Source organism: Mauremys reevesii, linkage group 10 (genome assembly GCF_016161935.1).
Source record: "Mauremys reevesii isolate NIE-2019 linkage group 10, ASM1616193v1, whole genome shotgun sequence".
In the NCBI taxonomy this organism is placed as follows: Eukaryota; Metazoa; Chordata; order Testudines; family Geoemydidae; genus Mauremys; species Mauremys reevesii.
In genome coordinates, this window is record NC_052632.1 from 27,005,392 (window position 1) to 27,025,733 (window position 20,342).

General features: G+C 42.1%; 1 protein-coding gene across 4 annotated transcripts in view; it reads left to right on the forward strand.

The window, feature by feature from the left end:
* The window catches only part of LOC120373565 (neuronal acetylcholine receptor subunit alpha-7), a 108,655-nt gene that overhangs the window by 11,939 nt on the left and 76,374 nt on the right, over positions 1 to 20,342 (forward strand). Inside the window, exon 1 of one of the 4 annotated variants that reach the window (XM_039492192.1) lies at positions 20,171 to 20,289. The exons of the other annotated variants lie outside the window; for them this stretch is intronic. The gene's annotated coding sequence lies outside the window, so the exon portion shown is untranslated. Of the gene's footprint in view, positions 1 to 20,170; positions 20,290 to 20,342 lie in introns of those variants that run through there. 4 annotated transcript variants of the gene reach the window in all.

Here is a 20,342-nt window from a genome sequence, read left to right on the forward strand (position 1 = left end):
CCAAACCAAAAAAACCAGCCAGGGCCAGGGCTTTCCCTACCAAGTTTGGTGTCAAGTGAAACAACACACTGACCTTTGCACACACACTGCTTCTCTTTTCTTGCATGCATTTTATCCCAGCAATTTGCCTGCAACATCTGCTCTTGGATTGTGTCCTGGTCTTAATGACTGAACCACATTAAGGAAAGTGTGGTCTTCATCAATCATACGGAAAGGAGTCTGTTGCATAAACAAACCGGGCAATTTTTTTCATTTTTTACCTTTTTTTTTTCTGCTGCTCTTGATCACAAATTATCTATGGTTGTTTCTGGATGATGGATTTTTTTTTTTTTTTTGCTACAGGTGATATATGTGGCTATGTGTGACATACATGATGTGACAGAAACACTATTATTGCAGATAACTCTGAAACTATAGAAAATGATGGTTGGAATCCTGTATGTTGAGGATGGATTCTCCAAAAAAAAAATTAAATGTTATTTTATATTTATTTATTATTATTACTGCTCATTTCACTTATTCATTTGCATTACTGACACTCAGTACTACTTTCAAGTTGAAAAATTAAAAAGGAAGATCTGCCTATTTTTTTATTTTTTTTTTTTCATGCATGCATCTAAAAAAGTATATAGAAATAGAATAAGTATATTTTTTTTCAAACATGAGAATTCAAGAATAGTCCAGATGGAAGACAGGCAGTCCTTAAGAAAGAAGTATGAAATAAAGTTATGATGTTGTTTCATTCGGGCAACCAGGCCTTGCATTTCTTTGTTGCACTGTTTGCATTTTGCATGCATGCCTGTCTTACCCCCAGGTAGAGGAACTTCATTAAAATATTCCCAAACGGGGTCTCTTTTACAGGCTGCTGCCATTATAGGTTTCCCCCTTCTATCTAGAGAATGGTATGGTAGATCTCAAATCAGTGAAGGCTACACTCAGAAAGACCAAGATTTTTGGAATATACTGTTCAAACAGTTTCACTTTTGTTTTTACTGCCTGTTCCTCCCTTCTCAGAATTATCTCCAAACTTCTTCTCCTTGTCCAGATCTATCCCACCCCCAACAATCTTCTATTTATTGAACTTTTTGAAACTTTGCACTTTTAGAGAGAGGTAAGGGATTGACTCTGTGTACACACATTTTCAGAGGGACAACAGGGTTGAGGTCTGTTATTTCTCACCTTTATTTATTTAAAAACATTTTTGCTGTTAACAAGCATGTTATCTCTGGAGACACAAACCCACAGTTTTAGAACTGCAAAACTAAGCATCTCTGATGGTATCTTCTAGACTGAGCACTGAGTCCCATTGGGTAGCTAGAAAGATTAACCTAAATAATCTATACAGAAGCCCCTGGAACCCCATAAGATTGGGTCCCTAATCTATGAACTATTGGAACTCATTTACAAAACTTTTCTTAAACATTACATGAATATATTGTCTCATATTACAGAATTAGAATTTATAATCCCTATTCCATGATGAGATATCTTTGAACTATAACGTATCTTAATTAAAACTACCTTTAGATAGGTTTTTCCTCAAAAAGTATTTTATCAAAACAATCAGATTTTTTTTAAAAGCATTGATTTTTATCTTCCCTGCTTAGAGATAAACTCATACAGAAGTGTTTGCAGGATCAGGGCCCAACTGAGCCAAACTCTCACTGACAGTAGCGATAGTTTTGCTCCATGAGACAGTCAGACTGTAGAAAACAGCCTCTTGCTATCTTAAGCATTTAAAGATCTTAATATTAGAAGATAAATGACTACAAACCTCCTATCTCCTACGCCCATTCACTTGCCAGGCCTTTCTTGTAAGTTTATACAGTACAAGGTTACACTGGAAAGATGGGGTGGAGCTTACTTTGCAGCCTAGGAGACAGGATCTTCAGAAGCAGTGTTCTGTGGAATATTTTATCATATTTTCTTTTAAGCCTCCTTCATTTGAATTCAGCTGACTTTGCCCAAGGGCAAACTCTCCAGGAGCATCTGGCCTAAAAAAGATGCTCAAAGAAGAGGAAAAATTAAAAATCTAGTTGGCTCTTTTCCCCCAGCCTGATTGGGACTCTATCTATCTATCTTAGGTATTTATCTGGCCCCCATTGCTGTAGCATTTGAGTGCCTCACAATCTTTGTAGTGTACTTATCTTCACAATATCCCTGTGCCACAAGGATTATTAACAAGCTGGCTGATATTTGGGATTTCAGCTTCATGAGAAATTTAGACATTTTAGTTTTCATTTGCAATTGGAACAAACCATCTTTTTTTCCCCCAGAATTCTTTGCATGTCCCCAAAATTTATTTTGGAAACATCAGCACATGCTGTTTCTGAAATGCAATATGCTCCTGGAACCTGCAGCTGCTGACTGAAATTGAAATTCTTGTCAGTTTCCTCATTGCTCATATCCTCAGTCTACGCTCCCAGCTGTATCTACATGCCAAGCAGAAACCTGCAGCAGCATATCTCAGAGCTTGGGTATAAGATCTGGGCTTGTGCTATTGTGCTAGGAATAGCTATGTACACATTTGGGCTTGGGCTCTGAACCCTAGTGTGGGTGGGATTCAGATCTTGGCAGTGTGATACACGAATCATAACCAAACTGCTACAAACAAGAAAAGGAGTAAGAACAAACCTACAACAATTCAGAAGATGCTAGAGATACTGATGACGCAACGGAATGGTTCAACTCCAAACCAGTTTGCCAGTGATCAAAATGTGCTACTGCACCACTGCTGTCCAGTGACCTATTTGAACTCAGCTAAAGCTGCCAAATTATGTGTCAGTTCCACATTTAACCCCTCCAACCCTAATGGAATTGGAACTAATTTAACACCCTTCTCGGCTATTTTAAGTCCAAAGCAGATTGTGAAGACTTACAAAGGGATTTCACAAAACTGGGTGACTGGGCACCAAAATGGCAGATGAAATTCAGTGTTGATAAATGCAAAGTAATGCACATTAGAAAACATAATCCCCACTAGACATGCAAAATGATGGGGTCCAAATTAGCTGTTACCACTCAAGAAAGATAGTTTGAGGGTATCTTGTGGATAGTTCTCTGAGCAGATGTTTTCAGCGTGCAGTAGCACTCAAAAAAGCTAACACTGTTAGGAACCATTAAGAAAGGGATAGACAAAATAATGCCACTATCTACATCCATGGTATTCCCCTGCCTTGAATACTGCATTTGATTCTGGTCACCCCGTCTCATAAGAAGATATATTAGAACTGGGAAAGGTAAAGAGAAGGGCGACAAAAATGATTAAGGATATGGAACAGCTCCCATATGAGGAGAGGATTTAAAAGATTGAGACTTTTCATTTTGAAAAAGAGATGCCAAGGGGGGATATATTAGAGGTCTTTAAAACCATGAATGGTGTGGCAAAAGTGAATAGGAAAGTGGTATGCTGAGGGGGTAAATAACAAGAACCAGGTGTCACCCAATGAAATTAATAGGCATCAGGTTTAAGACAACAAAAGGAAGTTCTACATCATTCAGTGCAGAGGCAATCTGTGGAATCTGTTGCCAGGGGATATTTTGAAGGCGAAAACTATAACTGGGTTAAAAAAATTAGATAAGTTCATGAAGGATAGGTCCATCAATGGCTATTAGCCAAGATGACCAGGGATGCAACCTTATGCTCTCGGGTTGTCATAAGCTTCTAACTGCCAGAAGCTGGGAGTGGACGATGGGATGGATCATTCTATAATTATTCTGTTTTGTTCATTCCTCCAAAGCAGCTGTCATTGGCCATTGTTGGAAGACCGGATACTGGGCTAGATGGCTCACTGGTCTGACCCAGTATGGCCATTCTTATGTCTTAATAGAAGCCATATATACAATGGACCTGCTTATCAGGAAACTTGTGCTATTATTGCTTTATGACATGCTGTGGGTATGTCTACACTGCAATCGAAGGTGTGATTGCATCTGGGGTAGACTTACCTGTGCTAGCTTTAATTCAGCTAGTGTGGCTAAAATAGCAGTGAAGCCATGGTGGCATAGGCTTCAGCAGGGTCTAGGAATGTGAGTACATACCCGAGGGACTGGGTGGGCTCATACAATCTGCACTGAAACTCATATGCTGTGGCTTCATTTCTATTTTTTGCTGTGGTTGCTAGATTAAAGCTAATGCAGGCATGTCTGTTTTGAGCTGCAATCATACCTTTTGATTGCAGGATAGATACAGCCTGCCTCTTTGGTCTGAGGTCTCCAGATTCCAGGGCTCTCTAAGTCAAGTACATTTCACGAGTACTAAATCACTTTAAACACTAAAAATTAAGATAAATACACACAAATGATAAAGCTTTAGGGTAAAATTTTCAAAAGCACCCGAATGACTTAAGAGCCTAAGTCCCATTTTAAAAACTAATTTAAACATGAAGGGGGAGATTTCAAAGGCACTAAAGTGTTCAAATTACTTTTGAAAATGGGACTTAGGCTCTTAAGTCATTTGGGTGCTTTTGAAAATTTTACCCTAACTCCCATTGAAAGTCAGTGAGAGTTTGGTGCCTCCTACTTGTGCCTTTGAAAAATCTTCCCTTTAGGCACCTAAAACCCATTGACATTAAATGAGTCTTAGGTTCCTAAATGCCTAAGTCACTTTTGGCTCCTATGTTGTTTTGTTCTAGTCTCAACCTTAAACTTTAGGTCAACAGCTATTTTTTTCACACCCCTGAGTAATGCATCTATGTCAACCTAACCCTCAGTGTAGGTGGAACTTGTTTGATGGAAGCAGCATTCTTCCATCGACCTAGATACCATCGCTTGGGGAAGTATTGCTCCTGCAGTGACAGAAAAAACCCTTCCATCGCTGTAGGTTGGGTCTATGATGTAGGATTATGATGGCATAGCTAATCAGGTATAGTCCCTGTACCATAGACAAGCCCTTAGTCACTTCTGAAATATTTATCTTTAATAAATATATTTAATCTACTGTTCAACAAGTAAAAAATAAAATCCTGTCAGTATCAGTACCAAAGGGAATGAATAAGGAAATTAATTGACTTACACATTCAAAGCCATCTGAGCTACTCACACACTATGATTATAGTCTGGTATTAGAGATGTTACTGTTGCCATTGATCTGCCATATTATCTTCTTAATTAGATGGGAATTCAGAATAGGAGTTCTAACCATCATAAAAAGATAGCTTAGCATTAAAACCATTAAAGAAGTCAATGGCATTTTTTATTTAGGCATTCCCAGAGGATTCATTAGGAACAACAGCTTCAATTATGAATTAAGATATTATTTATGTGAATCGGTAAATGTAGGAACATTATTTTAATAAGGTGACTGATTCTGTGTATTTTCCAGTTGCATATAAAGAGGAGGTAGTGATAAACAAATCTCTGTAAATTCAGTTTCATTCAGATAAGCCTGTGTATTCAAACTTTTATAGTTGAAAAATCAACCTCGGAAATCTTATGAGAACAGGCTTTCTAGTGAGATCTCCTATACCTCTTGCTTTCAGCTAGTATGGGAATACCATGATATTTCTCATGTTCTTTCAGTATTTCTAATGAAACTCTATTGATATTGAATTACAAAATGGATAAATCTGGCTTGTTGTTTCTCTGCTGTCAAGATATACAGAGCACATACAAGTTCAAACAAACCGTGTGAACTAATCTCACAGAAGGTTGCAGGTTACATTGATCTGAGTTTGAGGCAAATGTTTAGATCAGTTTTTATTTCATTTTAACCAGATCATCTGCCCTTGATCTCATGTCTAGTAATTAAAATGGCAAGAGCTCTGAAATTCCTCCTGCTGAAACAAACAACCCATAAGCCTCTTCAAGCCTGAAAATCTATGATGAGTTAAATTTAAAACTGAGTAAAAATATGACCTCCAGGATCCCTGCCTCTTTCCCTAATTCTCCCTTCCGTTCTCTGTTTCACTTAACTTCTCTCCCACAGAAAAAGGGAAGTTCTAGCATTAATCTGTCCATAGTAACTATACAAAGTTTATAGTTTTTTTAATAAACTGTTTGCCCTCAAGGAGTGTTTCTTCAATGAGATTCAGTCATGAGTAACAAAATCTTTCAGTAGGAATTAAAAAAACAAGAGCACTTGTGCTAGGGTAGCCACCATTTTTAAAAGCAAAGCCCCATGTATAGTTGAGCAACCTTTCCTTTGGGTATGCCTATGTAATTTCATTGCCCCTTACCAGGTGGCCCATAAACGTACTTGCTCACATCCCTATGCTGGGATTATCATTATTGTTATATTTATTATTTATTTGTATTGTTGTAGCTTCTAGGAGCCCCACTCATGGATCAGGCCCCATTGTGATGATGGGCGATCACTCGTTACCGAGTATGATCATCTTCCATGGAAGTTATGGGTCCTCAGGTGGTCCATAAGGCCAATCCTTGAACCACAAGTACTATTGCAATGAGGGCAGATGTTTTCAGGCTCAGCAGGAGGCTGTTGACCATGACTTCTCCTTCCTTCTGTGCCTCTTGTCCTCTTCAGCTTGTCGGCAAGCAAATTCAAAATGCAGGGGACCATCATATAGGACTTCACTCCATTTTAAGTGATCCTGGGCAAGTGTCTCCCAAGTGTCAATGTCAATATTACACTTTTTTTAGGTGGTTCTTCAGTAAATCCTTATAATGCTTCCGTTGTCCACCCACATTACAGTACCCTTCTTTCAGCTGAGAGAACATGATCTGTTTTGGGAGGCGATGATCTGGCTTCCGGACAATGTGACCAGTCCAGCGGAATTGCTGATGGATGATCATTACCTCAATACTGGTGGTCTTTACCTCTTCTAAGACACTAATATTGGTGCACCTGTCTTCCCATTTGATCTTCAGAATCTTACGAGGCAGCATTGATGGTGCCTCTCAAAGACTTTCAAGTGGTGTCTATAGGTTGTCCAAGTTTCGGACCCATTGGGAGAATGGCTTGATAAACAAGAAGCTTGGTGTCTGTTCAAATGTCGTGATCTTAAAAAACCCTGTGCCATAAATGAGAAAAAGCTACACTGGGAGAGCTCAGGCGATGTTGAATTTCTGCCTCAATATCTGCCTTGGATGAAAGATGACTTCCAAGGTAGAGGAAATGATCAACCTTCTCCAGTGCCACTCCATTGATTTTGATAGATGGGGCATGTAATACCTCATTTGGAGAGGGCTGATAGAGCACCTTAGTCTTCTTGATATTAAGAGTGAGATCAAGACATGCATAAGCATCGGCAAACACATTCAAGATAGTCTGAAGATCTTTCTCAGAGTGGGCAAAGATTGGCCATACTGAAGTTCCATAATAGATGTTTTGGAGATCTTACTCGTGGCTTTCAGCCTGCCAAGCCTGAACAGCTTTCCGTCCATTCTGTAAATGGTTTCAACGCCAGCTGTAAACTTCCCAGCAACTAGGTAAAGAATGACTGCGATAAAAACTGCAAACATGGTTGGAGCAATGATACAGCCCTGTTTTACTCCTGTTTGTACTTTTGAAAGATTCACTCTCGGAGCCAGTGCTGCTCAGAACAGTCGCTTTCATGTTATTATGAAGCAATTTTAGGACATTGATGTATTTATCAGGACATCCAATCTCAGAGAGTACAGTCCAGAGGACATGGCAGTTCACTGAATCAAAGGCTTTAGTTAAATCAATAAAATACATGTACAGTGGTTGGTTTTGCTCCCGACACTTTTCTTGCAGCTGCTGTGCCTTGAAGATCATATCCGCAGTTCCACGACATGGTCGGAAACCACTCTGTGACACTGGTAAAATTTCTTCTGACGGGGCAGAAGGCAAGTTGCAAGGATCTGTGCCAGAACTTTGCCTGCAATGGCTAGGAGGGAGATATCATGATAATTTCCACAATCCGTTTTATCCCCTTTCTTGAAGAGGGTAACAATCAGGGCAGCCCTCATTTCACTGGGTATCTCCTTCTTTATCCAAATTTTAAGGATAAGCAGGTAAAGCTGCCGAATTAGCTCTGATCCACCATCTTTAAAGATTTCAGCCTTTCCTTTGGGTATGCCTGTGTAATTTCATTGCCCCTCACCAGGTGGCCCATAAACATCCTTGCTCACATCCTTATGCTGGGATTATCATTATTGTTATATTTATTATTTATTTGTATTATTGTAGCTTCTAGGAGCCCCACTCATGGATCAGGCCCCATTGTGATAGATGCGGTATAAACACAGAACAAATTGCCAGTCCCTTCCTCAAGGAGCTTACACTCTAAGTATAAGACAAGAGGGAAGGGGGAGCCAGTTAAGAGATTCAAAGGGAGCGGTGACATAGTCAGAATGGTGGGCTATGAAAATGATCTTTGCAGCAGCGGCACTTTGAATGCATATGAGTAGGGCCAGATCGCATACATCAAGACCAGAGACAAGGATGTTGCAGTATTTGAGATGCAAGTTGATGAGCGCCTGGATGAATTTTAGCTGTATGGATGGATAAGAAAGGCTTCAATGGCTTCCTACTTCTTACACGGGTATGGAAAAGAACAAGGTCATTTACACAGATGGGTTCTCCAACTCTGATGTCAATGGGCCACAGACCATTTAATACTCCTGTAACCCTTCTGCCAGGTGGAGCCAGCAGCAACCAGAGACGTGTTCAATATCTAGGGCAGGGATCGGCAACCTTTGGCATGCGGCTCGCCAGGGTAAGCACCCTGGCGGGCTGGGCCGGGTTGTTTACCTGCTGCGTCCGCAGGTTTGGCCAATCATGGCTTCCACTGGCTGCGGTTTGCCGCTCCAGGCCAATGGGGGTGGCAGGAAGCGGCGGCCAGCACGTCCCTCTGCCCACGCCGCTTCCCACCACCCCCATTGGCCTGGAGCGGCGAACCGCATCCGCCTCTCCGCTGCTGCCCTGCTGGCTGCCCGCTCACCATGCCTCTCCACCAGATGCCCGCTCACCGTGCCTCTCCACCAGCCACCGGCTCACCGTGACCTCCCATCGGTTAGTGAGGGGGCACGCAAGGAGGAGGGAGTGAGAAGGTGCTGCTGGAGGACTGAAGAGTACAAGCATGATCAGGCTCCAGGAGGAAGATCCTGCAGTGAGGATAGGGAAGGTGCTGGGGGAAGGCCATGGGGAAGTAGCCCAGGGAGTTGTAGCTGTCACGCAGCCGATACAGAGGACATTGTAGACAGCTGCTATCCACAGGGCCCTGGGCTGGAACCCAGTGTAGAGGGTGGGCCCGGGTTCCCCCCATCCCGCCAACTCCTGATCGGACACAGGAGGAGTTGACCTGGTCTGTGAGAAACACCAGAAGAGGAAGTCTAATTTGGAAAGGGATCTGGCCTGTCCCCAACCCACTAGGTGGGACACAGAGACTGCAGTGATTGTTCTCCATTTCCCCCATGCTGGCCAGTGATGAGGTTAGCTGAGTGAACTGCAGGTTTGAGCCTCTATCAGAAGCGGCCAAACTGAGGGCTGCCGTGAACCTCTGAGGTGAGCAATTCCACCAAAAAACGCAGGACCCACCAAGCCAGAGGAGGAACTTTGTCACAATAAACACACCCAAGTCACCCCCAACTGCTGAGGAAAAACTTACAATTTCACTAAGTATTAATTTAAGGTCCGATTGTAATATCCTTACTCCTTTTGAGTTCACCTTACTTCACTAGTGGTTCCATTGACTTCAGTGGGACTACTTGTGCAGTGAAATCCCAGTTCAGCAAAGCATTTAGGCACATACATAATTTTAAGTGTCTGCTTGCATCCCATAAAAGTCAAAGTGACTTAAGTACATACATAAATGTTTTCAGGAAAAGGGATGCTTTGCTGAATTAGAACCTGAAGTATTACTCATTTTAAGTAAGAGGAATAGGATTAGGCCTATATGTAAATTAGCCTTTTGCATGTGGGAAAGAGAGAAGATAGTAGAACAGGGAAAAGTGAAATATTGTTGAACTGTGCAGTAGAACTTTCCTCTTTCTTTCCTGGATCCTAAGATGGGGGTAGGGGATGTGGGAGGAGCAAAAGAGTTCCAGTTTCAGATACACTTGAAGTTTACTGAACCAGCTCATCCAAGAACTAGTGACTACAAAGTACATATACAAGCCTCTCGCTAGCTCAGAAGGTATTAACTCTTGGTACTTACATTTAATCACTGTGCATACACTGCTACATGTAGTTATTTCTCAGGAATCAATACCTCAGAGCCTATCCTGATTTGGTTTTCCTCTGGAATGTTAACAAACAGTATTTACTGCCTGTGAGTCAGAACCTCGGCAACACTTCCTGTAAAGGGAGCCACACATGGCTCTTTTCCCTAGAAAAGGAAATGATAAACTAAAATATGAATAGTTTTATTGGGAGTGGACATATGTTGCCTTATATGTTTTTGCTTTACCATAGTTAGCAGAGCTAGTGTGCACTTTTCTGCTTCATGATTCATGCAATTGACACCTGCCACAGGCAACCTCACACGTTGGCTAGCTCAGTCAAGGTCAAGCACAGCCTGACTATTTTTACTAAGAAGGACCAGGGTAAAGTCAAATCTCTGTCACTTCAACACATGTAGCAATATCAGAAGTCGAGTTGGGAGAGGATCACCTCTTCCTAATGCGGTTGGACATTTCTGGAAGGCGCTCGGAGACAGTGATGCTTTCTATTGGCTACATTTGACATTGTTTTTCGAGTGTCAAAGTAAAATCTCACTAATGTAATCCATGTAGAGAAATCTATCCTTCCTTGCAAGAGTAAAAGGAGTGGGCTAAATCTTGCTCTCATCACTCCTACAACCAACAGCAGAATTTGCCTCAATACGTATGATAGCTGCTTTTTATTTTACTATCTAATTAACTACGTGTGGTCAAAAAGGTGCAGAGAAATGAATGAGTGGGGAGCAAGAATGAGACACACAAGCTGAACCAACTAACTTGACAGGACAAGAAAGGAGTCCATCCACCAGCTGAGACACAACTGCAGGTGTTGATATCCTCGGTTTTGGCTTTTTGACTAAAACAAACTGCTTAAACACCAGTAGTTTACCTCTAACATCACAGGACCTTTGAATCTACTTTTGAAAATTAAAAATTCCAAATTCAGAATTCATTATAAAATACCAGTGGGCCTAGACAGCTTTGATATATGAGCCACAGATCACCTGACAGTGTTGTTATGATTTAAAACTAAAGTACTTGCATTCATTACCAACAACAGACTGACCACAGGTTAATTTTTTCTACTGCATTTTGTTATATTGTATTTTAATGACTACCGAACCTGTATTTCTTGTATGTATGTATGTATGACATTTTATTGCTGCAGTAGCTTTGAGTTTGGTTTTCCAAGGCCAAAAACAGATGTGATTAACCACCAATTCCTGTTTTAATATTAAACTAAATGTCTGTTTCAATTCAGTAGTTTCATTATGGCCCATCACTACCATGCTGAATTGCAGATACTATCATACTGGAATGCTATGAGCTGTGGGGCCTGATCCTGTTTTCATTGAAGTCAAGGGAAATATTGCTATATTAGTCAATGGAAACTGGATCAGGCCTATCATGTTTTATATCTGCACTTTTTACTGAGTATCATCTATCCCTGTAACTTTGGAGAAAATTTGCTTTAAAATATGCATATTTTGCATATTAAGTTAATTAGGAGAGTTTTATTTCATTGTCAGTGACCCTAGTTTGAACATACCATGGAAAACACCTCTATCACAAACTTATTATTTTTAGGAAAGAATTTTCTGTCTGAAAACAAGCTGACAGGAAAAAACAGCTTGCGAGGTAGAATCCTCTTATAGATATTTTGACAGCTAAAACATTCTGACAGCTAGCTAAAATGTTAAATAGTTAAAACTACTTTTGTATTTCAAATGCTCCAAGAGACAGTCTGCTAGTCAAAACTTACTATAACCACTTTTGATACTTAAAAGGCTGTAATTGCTTAGATTCCAGTGGCTGCTTCGATAAATGGAACATGCCGAGATGTTTCACTAGCCACTTTTATAGGTGCAAGTCTGTAAGTGTTTATCAAAGAGACAATCTCATAGCTGCTTTGAGAGTTCCTTTAATGTGACATGCTATTGGGGAATCTCCTTTTCAAAGTTTTCTCCTTTCTGAAGGACCCATCGTCTTTGAAGAGGATGTATTCCCATGACAAAAATGACTCAGGTTTGTTCTTCATTTCTCTAAAGCAATGCTCACAGTTGGTGAGACATCCCTTGAAGAAGTTATTGCTAACATGCTTGGAGACAATCAGCAAGAAAATGGTTGTTTCATTGAGACATGACTGGTATCTATTCTAAAATACTGACGGGGATAAATTCCTTATTCTATCTTCATAGTAACGCCACAACATTTGCTCTTTCTTGTAGTGAGACGGATTCAGGATGGTGGTAGGAAGGAGATAATTTTACATACATCATTTTAAAAGCAGCAGATGATGCACAGTATTTGAGTTAGTTCCAAATGCTTGAAATATCCATCACTTCTGGATTAATTAAAAATATCACACGCAGACTTGCCTGACTTTCTGTCCTTGCATAATTGATGGAAGTTGGAAATGAAACAGAGAACATGGGAGTGAGAGGTTGGGAGGGGAGGCCGTGCAGTGTAACAATGTGTTGCTTACATCCAAGATGGAAAATATCCCTGTAAGTTTTCAAACGCCTGCATCTCAAGACCAAATAGATACCTTTAACATTTTAAACCCTTCATTTTCATATAATCCTTATGGCAGATGTACTTAATTGAGGAAATTAAACTTAATCATAAAAATGCCACATGGACCAAAAATATGGTGCTCCTTAAGATGTGGAGAAGATCAAAACCAGGGTGCTTTTGTGTTTGCTAAACCTCATCACTCAATGCTTGGCTTTGCAAAACTGGGATATTTCAAATCTGGGTCCTACTTTGTTTGGATTGCCAAAGTTTTAGTGAATTTGGATAAATAGGTCCCGTTTTAACCCACCTTTATGAATGGCTGCCAGTGAAAGGATTGTTTGAAATTTGGTCTTTCTTTGAAAGGATTAGAGTTAAGCTTCATTAACATTAGCCTCTGTGCACAAAATTGTCATTTTGGGCAGGAATTCATTTAGCTATTTAAAATGTAGCAGATGGTAAAAGAGGAGACCTTCTAGTGTTTTGCTGCAGCGGGAAAAAAATGTTGATTTTCAGATTCTTATAGATCAGGATCTGTTAGAGCTGCAGGCCTAATATGCACATTTTGTGTCAAACTTAATTGTCTTTTAAGGCACCGACATTTATGTTCAGTAAATTAACTGGGGTAAAGAAAAGAGTTTTGTCAAGTTTCTAGATTGATACAGTGAAATGGCAAAGTGACAGTGTGATGCTGTGATTGCAGTGTCAGAAGCGATGGCAGTGCCTTGCAACCACAAAATGCCTCACCAGGACATGACACAGGTTGAAATGACAGTACCAAGTAATTACTTCTCTAGAAGTCAAAATGGAAATGTTCCAGGTGTGATATGACAGAAAAATTCAGGACAGCTTTCAACACGGGAAAGCACCTGTGGGGTATTTGTTGGGAAATCTCTGTAACTTACTTGTGTGACACTCAGTGACTAGGCTGCAGCTGTCTGAAGCAGGGAGACCCACTTTTATTTAATTGGACCTACCATTATAAGAGATATAAAAGTTTATCTCTGGCATAACTGTTCGGTGGAGACAATATATATAAATGCCAAAAGGATGGAACTTTAAAAGATATAGTTATGTTGGGATTGACCAGATGGCATTGTTACCCATGATTTTACAAGTTTTTATTCTTAGCATGTGAGCACTGTTAAATCTTAAGAAATATGGCATTGCTGTTTGATTATGCTTTTTTAAGAAAGTTGTAGCAAACAGCAAAAGAATTTACTCTCTGCCTTAATCTCTCTAGCTAGAGTCAATTTTAGGGGGCAGAGTTGCTTTCTGGGAATTAGTTCTGGGTCCGGTCATAGAATCATGGAATATCAGGGTTGGAAGGGACCCCTTTATTAATGACCTGGATTTAGGAATAGAGAGCATACTGAACAAATCTGCATATGACTCAAAGCTGGGGGCGGGGGCAGGAGAGGTTGCCAACACTTTGGAAGATAGAGCCTTCTGAATTTTAGCTCTTGATAAATCGTAGAACTGGGCTATAGCCAACAAAATGAAATTCAACAAAGACAAATGTAAGGTGCTACACTAATGGGGGGAAAACAAATGCACAAATACAGAATGGGGGATAATTGGCTTGGCAGCAGCACTGCTGAAAAGGATGTGGGAGTTGTGGTGCATCACAACCTCAACATGAGTCAACAACATGATGCTGTAGCAAAAAAAGCAAATGCAATTATAGGTTGCATTAACACAGTAGTTTGTCCAATTCTGGTCACTAATGTATAGAAAGGATGTAGAGAAACTGGAAGAGATCCAGAAGCGAGTGACAAAGATGATCAATGGGGTGCAATGCAAGCCATATGAGCAAAGGCTGAAGGAACTGGGTATGTTTTGTTTGGAAAAGCGGAGATTAAGAGGGGACATGATATTGATCTTCACATACTTGAAAGACTGCCATAAAAAGATGGAGAAAAGATGTTCTCTTTTGCCACAGAGGGCAGGACAAGAGGCAATAGGTTCAAACTACAGTATAGCAGATTTAGATTAAATCTCAGGAAAATTTTTCTAACTGTAGAACAATAGGACAATGGAACAGACTGCCTAGGGAGGTTGTGGAAGCTCCTTCACTGAAGGTTTTCAAAAGAAGGCTGGATAGCCATCTGTCTTGGATGGTTTAGACACAACAAATCCTGCATCTTGGCAGATGGTTAGACTAGATGACCCTTGTGATCCCTTGTAGCCCTATGATTCTCTGACATTGGTGTTGAAGCTGAGATTTCTAAAAGGACAGATTGCCTGTGCACTGTTTGTGTCCACCTCCTTTCAAGAACTGGTGTGTATATATATTATAGAATCATAGGACTGGAAGACATCTCAAGAGGTCTCCTAGCACTCAAAGCAGAACTGAGTATTAGCTAGACCATCCCTGACAACTGTTCTAAATGTTGGAAATAAGTTTCACTAAGGAAATACCTAGACTTCAACTCACTGACTTCTTCTCCAGTCGGAACCTGAACTGCAAGGCTCCAAGATCTGCAACTTCTTGGCAAAGGGGTGACAATACATTTATAATGTCAGAGTAGCCCAGAAAGAAAAAGAAAGTCCAAGAAGTACAGTACACAGTTACATTTTCAGAGGGCTGATGCCACTGTTTGAACAAATTAGACTACTGTAAATACAACACCAAGAACATGGAAAGTGCTTGCTAGGACTCACCTTAAAATATGAATATATGGGAAGTAACTAAACATTTACATAAAATATTTTTATTTGAATAATTAGAAAACTTTAAATATATTCAGGAATGAGTCCTCTTTTGTAGGGCAAGCAACTGAACTGCTCACATATAATGTAATTTATTTTTTTAACTGAAAGGCATACTCTTCTAGCCTATTCTACATCTATTGTATCTGCTCTACACGACTTGCAAAATCAGATCTTCTATGACATTGCAAGTTCTGGGTCACTGCAGTCATACAATAATTAGATCAAAGTCAGAAACCACTACAGTCCCTTTCTAGTTGCATCTAAATCATAGTCACTTTTGCAATGATATAATCTCAGGACTGTCATATCATTTTTCTGTCATGTTAATTGCTTTGCATGTCCTAGGTCTTTGCAAAGAAAAAAAGATCTTCACTCACAGATATGAACCAGTCACTGAACCAGTGCAGCATATTGCAATCACTGCACAATTCTAATAATTTTGCAGTCAACTAGCAAATCACTTTGAATTGTCTTCAATCTTTGTCCCCTGTGCATTGACAACTATTGTAAACTTCCTTATACTGTATATGAAACTAGAAGAGCTCTCAGGTATAAATGAGCTCTGGTTTATGTAACAATTTGTGGTGGGTGGGGTTTCATGTAAGGTTTAGTGCAGCATTTTGCAGGTTTTTTAACTGTAGTTTTCTGTGCTATTTGGGTGGAATTTACCCCTGTGCAGAGGGCCAATAGAGACCTTTGCACCATTAAAATTTCATGTAAGCTCTCAAAATGAAATGGATATTAGCCAGGATGGGTAAGAATGGTGTCCCTAGCCTCTGTTCGTCAGAGGATGGAGATGGATGGCAGGAGAGAGATCATTTGATCATTGCCTGTTAGGTTCACTCCCTCAGGGGCACCTGGCATTGGCCACTGTCGGTAGACAGATACTGGGCTAGATGGACCTTTGGTCTGACCCGGTACGGCCTTTCTTATGTTCTTATGTTCTTAAATAGTGTTTTAAGTGGGATCTATGCAATGTGTAGATGATGTGCTGCACAGGGATATATTTCTCTTTTTGCATGAGAGAGAGAGAGAGCGAGCGAGAGAAACAGGTCACATTTTCAAGTTAGACAAATAAATTTGTGCACAGATATTTGATTGCGCCCAATCTTACTCTCCAAATGCAGTTAGAGTCTCAGTAAAATTAGGCAATCACAAACTTGTATGGATACAACTGTATTTTCTAATTTTGAAAAACTGGATCAATGTTGGAAAAACAAAATAATTTATATTCAGTAGTGTTTTTTTGGTATGTTAATAGTTCTGCATTCTACATGCTACTCAGACGTGGGTGCACAAGATTTTCTGCAGATATTTGTTTGCATTTTTAAATGAGTTTGCTTTGACCATTGTGACAAGGTGAAGCAGCTCCCTGGGAAGGGCTAAGGGATCCCTGTCTACCACATGGCCTGGATGACATCTGTAAGAAAGAGGAAGTTGGACCTACAGGGTGGACTAGAACTGAGTGGATTTTTCTCATTTGGTCTTGGAGGCAAGGGAAAAACCTTGGGGGACTGAGATAGTACTTGTCAGCAGAGTCGTTTTCTTTTGTGTTATTTATGTCCTTTGTTTACAAATTATAAATGGAGCCCTGAGTCAAAGGCCTTTAAAGGATCTGGATGTGATGTTTGCTTATCTACCCAGGCTGCTGAAACAGCCCAGCAATGTACAACCATGCTTGCACCCTTTTCTGTTTGCTTCATATGTCTTTTCACTCTCTACGAATATTCACAATAATATTTTAAACTTGAGCCACTTCCTGTGAGCATTCACATCAGACATCTCATAACAGTTGAACTCCAGCGAGGGAACAGAAATAATACCACAAGATTTATGTGCCCACTCACAGCTAAGTATCAGAGTTCACATTATGGATTTTGAATTTAATAGCAAACTATGGAGTATATAAAATGGATTTAATAACTTCAAATAACAAATGTGAGTTATTTCACAAACAGAAAAATAAGATTTATCAAGGAAATTATTTGTTATGAATTATTCTCTCAGCTCTGATACTCCTGGAGGTTGGGTTCTATACTATCCATGAAGAACAGACGTTTCTTTTTAACCTTTCCTAATAAACAATTAAGTTGCTTATTTATCCTGCATTTCTACAGGTAATTGTTAGTTAATTTTTACTGCAAGTTTATTCTTTATCAATGTTAATGAGCTCATTGTTGGAAACAGAGCAGATTTTTTTATAACAGAGTTTGCTTTTAATTACTAAGAAGGAAAGATATTGAGGACCCAAATGGTTCTAAATAACGTGGTTGTTTTTGTCTTCAACTGGCATGTGTGGTGATGGGATGATTTGAACACTGCTTTAGCGGGAAGCTCAACCTAGACCGCATAGGGCAAGAGTCACAAAGGGGTCTTAGGGGTTGCAACCCCTAACAGTGCCCTGTCACCTAGTGGAATTCGTAGCTCCGAGTTAGGTGCCCAGGCACCCCATGCATTGTAGGGATTCAGAGCCAGCAAGCTGAGCAGGGAACTGCCTGAGTTAGTCAGGAGTGAAATACTGAAAGTGGAGCACTTAGGGCCTCTACAAAGGGTCTTGGGTGCCTCTTTGTTAAGCATTCATGGCTGTGAACCCTCTTCTAGAGTTAAGTGGCGTGTGCCCATATAGCCAGTAGTCCTGTGGGTAGGGCACTCACCTGGGCTGTAGGAGATGTACTTTTAAATTTCTTCCTTCTGATTTGCAATAGAGACTTGAAGGTAAGTGTCCCAGCTCCCAGGAGATCTCCCAAACTGCTGGGCTGTAATCCTGCACCTTAGACTAGATGACCGGTGGGGTCCCTCTCAGTGGTTCTGTGAGTCTATAAAGGGCGCAGCATGAGACACTTGATTGCTGCTATGACAAAGTTGCTCTTATAAGGCTCCTTCCTGTGTGTGCTGCCACCGGGGGTGAAGGGGCCTTTGGGTGCACCCAGGCCTTGGTGTAATTGCCCTGCTCCCCCCTTCAGACTGTGGGGAACAGCCTGGGTCTCCCGCGTCCGGCCCCCACTTGCAGGGCAGCCTGAGGCTACTGCCCCGAGTCACGCAGCGCAGGGGGCCCAGGACCTGCTCTGGACAGCCCGGTGCGCAGGCACGTGGAAAGCTGCGGCGCAGCCTCTGCCCCGGGGCTGCTGAGCCCCTCCCAGGGCGGGCCGGGAACGCGCCCTCAGGCGGCTGCGCTGGGCTAGTGGGGTCCGGCTACTCCAAGTGCCGGGGAGTGGGTGAGGGCGGGGCGGGGCAGGGCGGGCGGAGGTGGCGCCGCTCCGAGACAGGCCCGGGCCCCGCTGACTCGCACTTCGCGGCCAGGTTGCCGAGGCGAGGGAAGGGTCAGCGCGGCGGGATCGCAGCCCGCCAGCAGGGGGCAGCGCTGAGCTGCGGACGCGGCCCCCGGAGCGGCACGCAGGAGGCTCCCTCAGGCGGCCTGTGGCGGAACCGGAGCGGGCGCGGGCAGCCTCTGGAGCCGGGCGCTGCGAGGGCGGATTGCAAAGGGAGGACGGGGGAGGAGAAATGCTACCGAGCTCTGGCTGAAGCGAAGCCGCGGGCAGCCGCAGGTTTGTCCCTGAGTCCCAGCTCCCCAGTGCGGCTGAGATCTGATTCCAGCCCCAAATCAGTCACAGCCCCAGCCCCAGGCAGCGTATTTAAAAGGAAGCCACTGAGGCGTTACCCTGTCAGAAAAGTAGATGGGGGGTTGGTCTTGATGACCGGATGCGCCTTGGGTTCAAACGAGCACGGCTCTTCCATTGCCTCGGCTTGCATCTCCCTGGCCAGTGTCCCGAAGAGGCTGCAGGAAATACACCACCTTGTACGTGAAAAAGCAGAAATGTTCTGCCCTGCTCAGGCCGTGCACACTGAGCTGTTGCTTTTAGTTCCTGGTCCTGAGTGCAGGCACCTAGGTACCAAGTGACAGATATAACTAAACAGATTATATGATCGGGGTGGCTCTAGACATTTCGCCACCCCAAGCAGGGTGGCACGCCGCGGGGGGCGCTCTGCCGGTCACCGGTCCCGTGGCTCTGGTGGACCTCCCGCAGGCACGCCTCCCTCCACCGAAGCCGTGGGACCAGTGGACCCTTCACAGACATGCCGCCAAAGGCACCCTCCCTGCCGCCCTCCCGGCGACCTGCAGCGCGCCCCCCGTGGCATGCCGCGCCAAGCACGCACTTGGCATGCTGGGGCCTGGAGCCGCCCCTGGGTAACTTAGGTGAGTATCTTAGATAATTAGGGCTTGGGGTAAGTGGCCCTTTAGAGTTCAAAACTAACTAATTGATAAACTGCTGTTTTCTATATTATTTGATGACCACTCCCTGTGTTCTATCACAGATAAGCAAAACAATAGCAAATATCTGCTCAGATGCAGTTACCCAGGACATTAAACTATTGTAGCAAAAGCACTGACTCTGAGGTCAGGGATTTGAACCGAAAGTAATAACCCATTTATTGACTTACAATACTTTAAAAATTGTAAATGGGAAACACAGTCAGATATTTTAATATACGTTGCATTTATCGTGATTATTTTCCAAATGTTGTATATTAGAACTGCATCAGGATCTTTTCTATTCAGTTGTGTTTGTCATGAAATCAACCTTGATGTTTTTCAGAAATACAGTGTGACAGCTATTTATGGGGTGGTTAAACTTACCTAAAGCCATTTTAACAACAAAAATTAATCCGAAATGGATCGTACACTCCAACCAGTCACCAGCTCAGTCACTGACACCCCACTCCCCCGCCCGCCGGCTCTGCTGTTAAATTTCCATCTGACATTGCACAGTATAACCCATGTCATAGAGTTCCTGACCACAGAAAGTCTGCATGGAGAAGCATTGATTTACACCATTAAATCTTGCAGTGTGGTGTTGGAGAGGGGAGTATGCAGCAAGCTAGCACAACCTCGAATGTGGCCAGGGATAGCCAGTGGGAGTGGTGATTCACATGCAGTTCCTGCTGGTGGAGATCCAGTGGAGTCTCAACTACAAGGTAGTACACATCATGAGCAAGGGTAGTGCAAACATTGTCACCTTCCCTGAGAC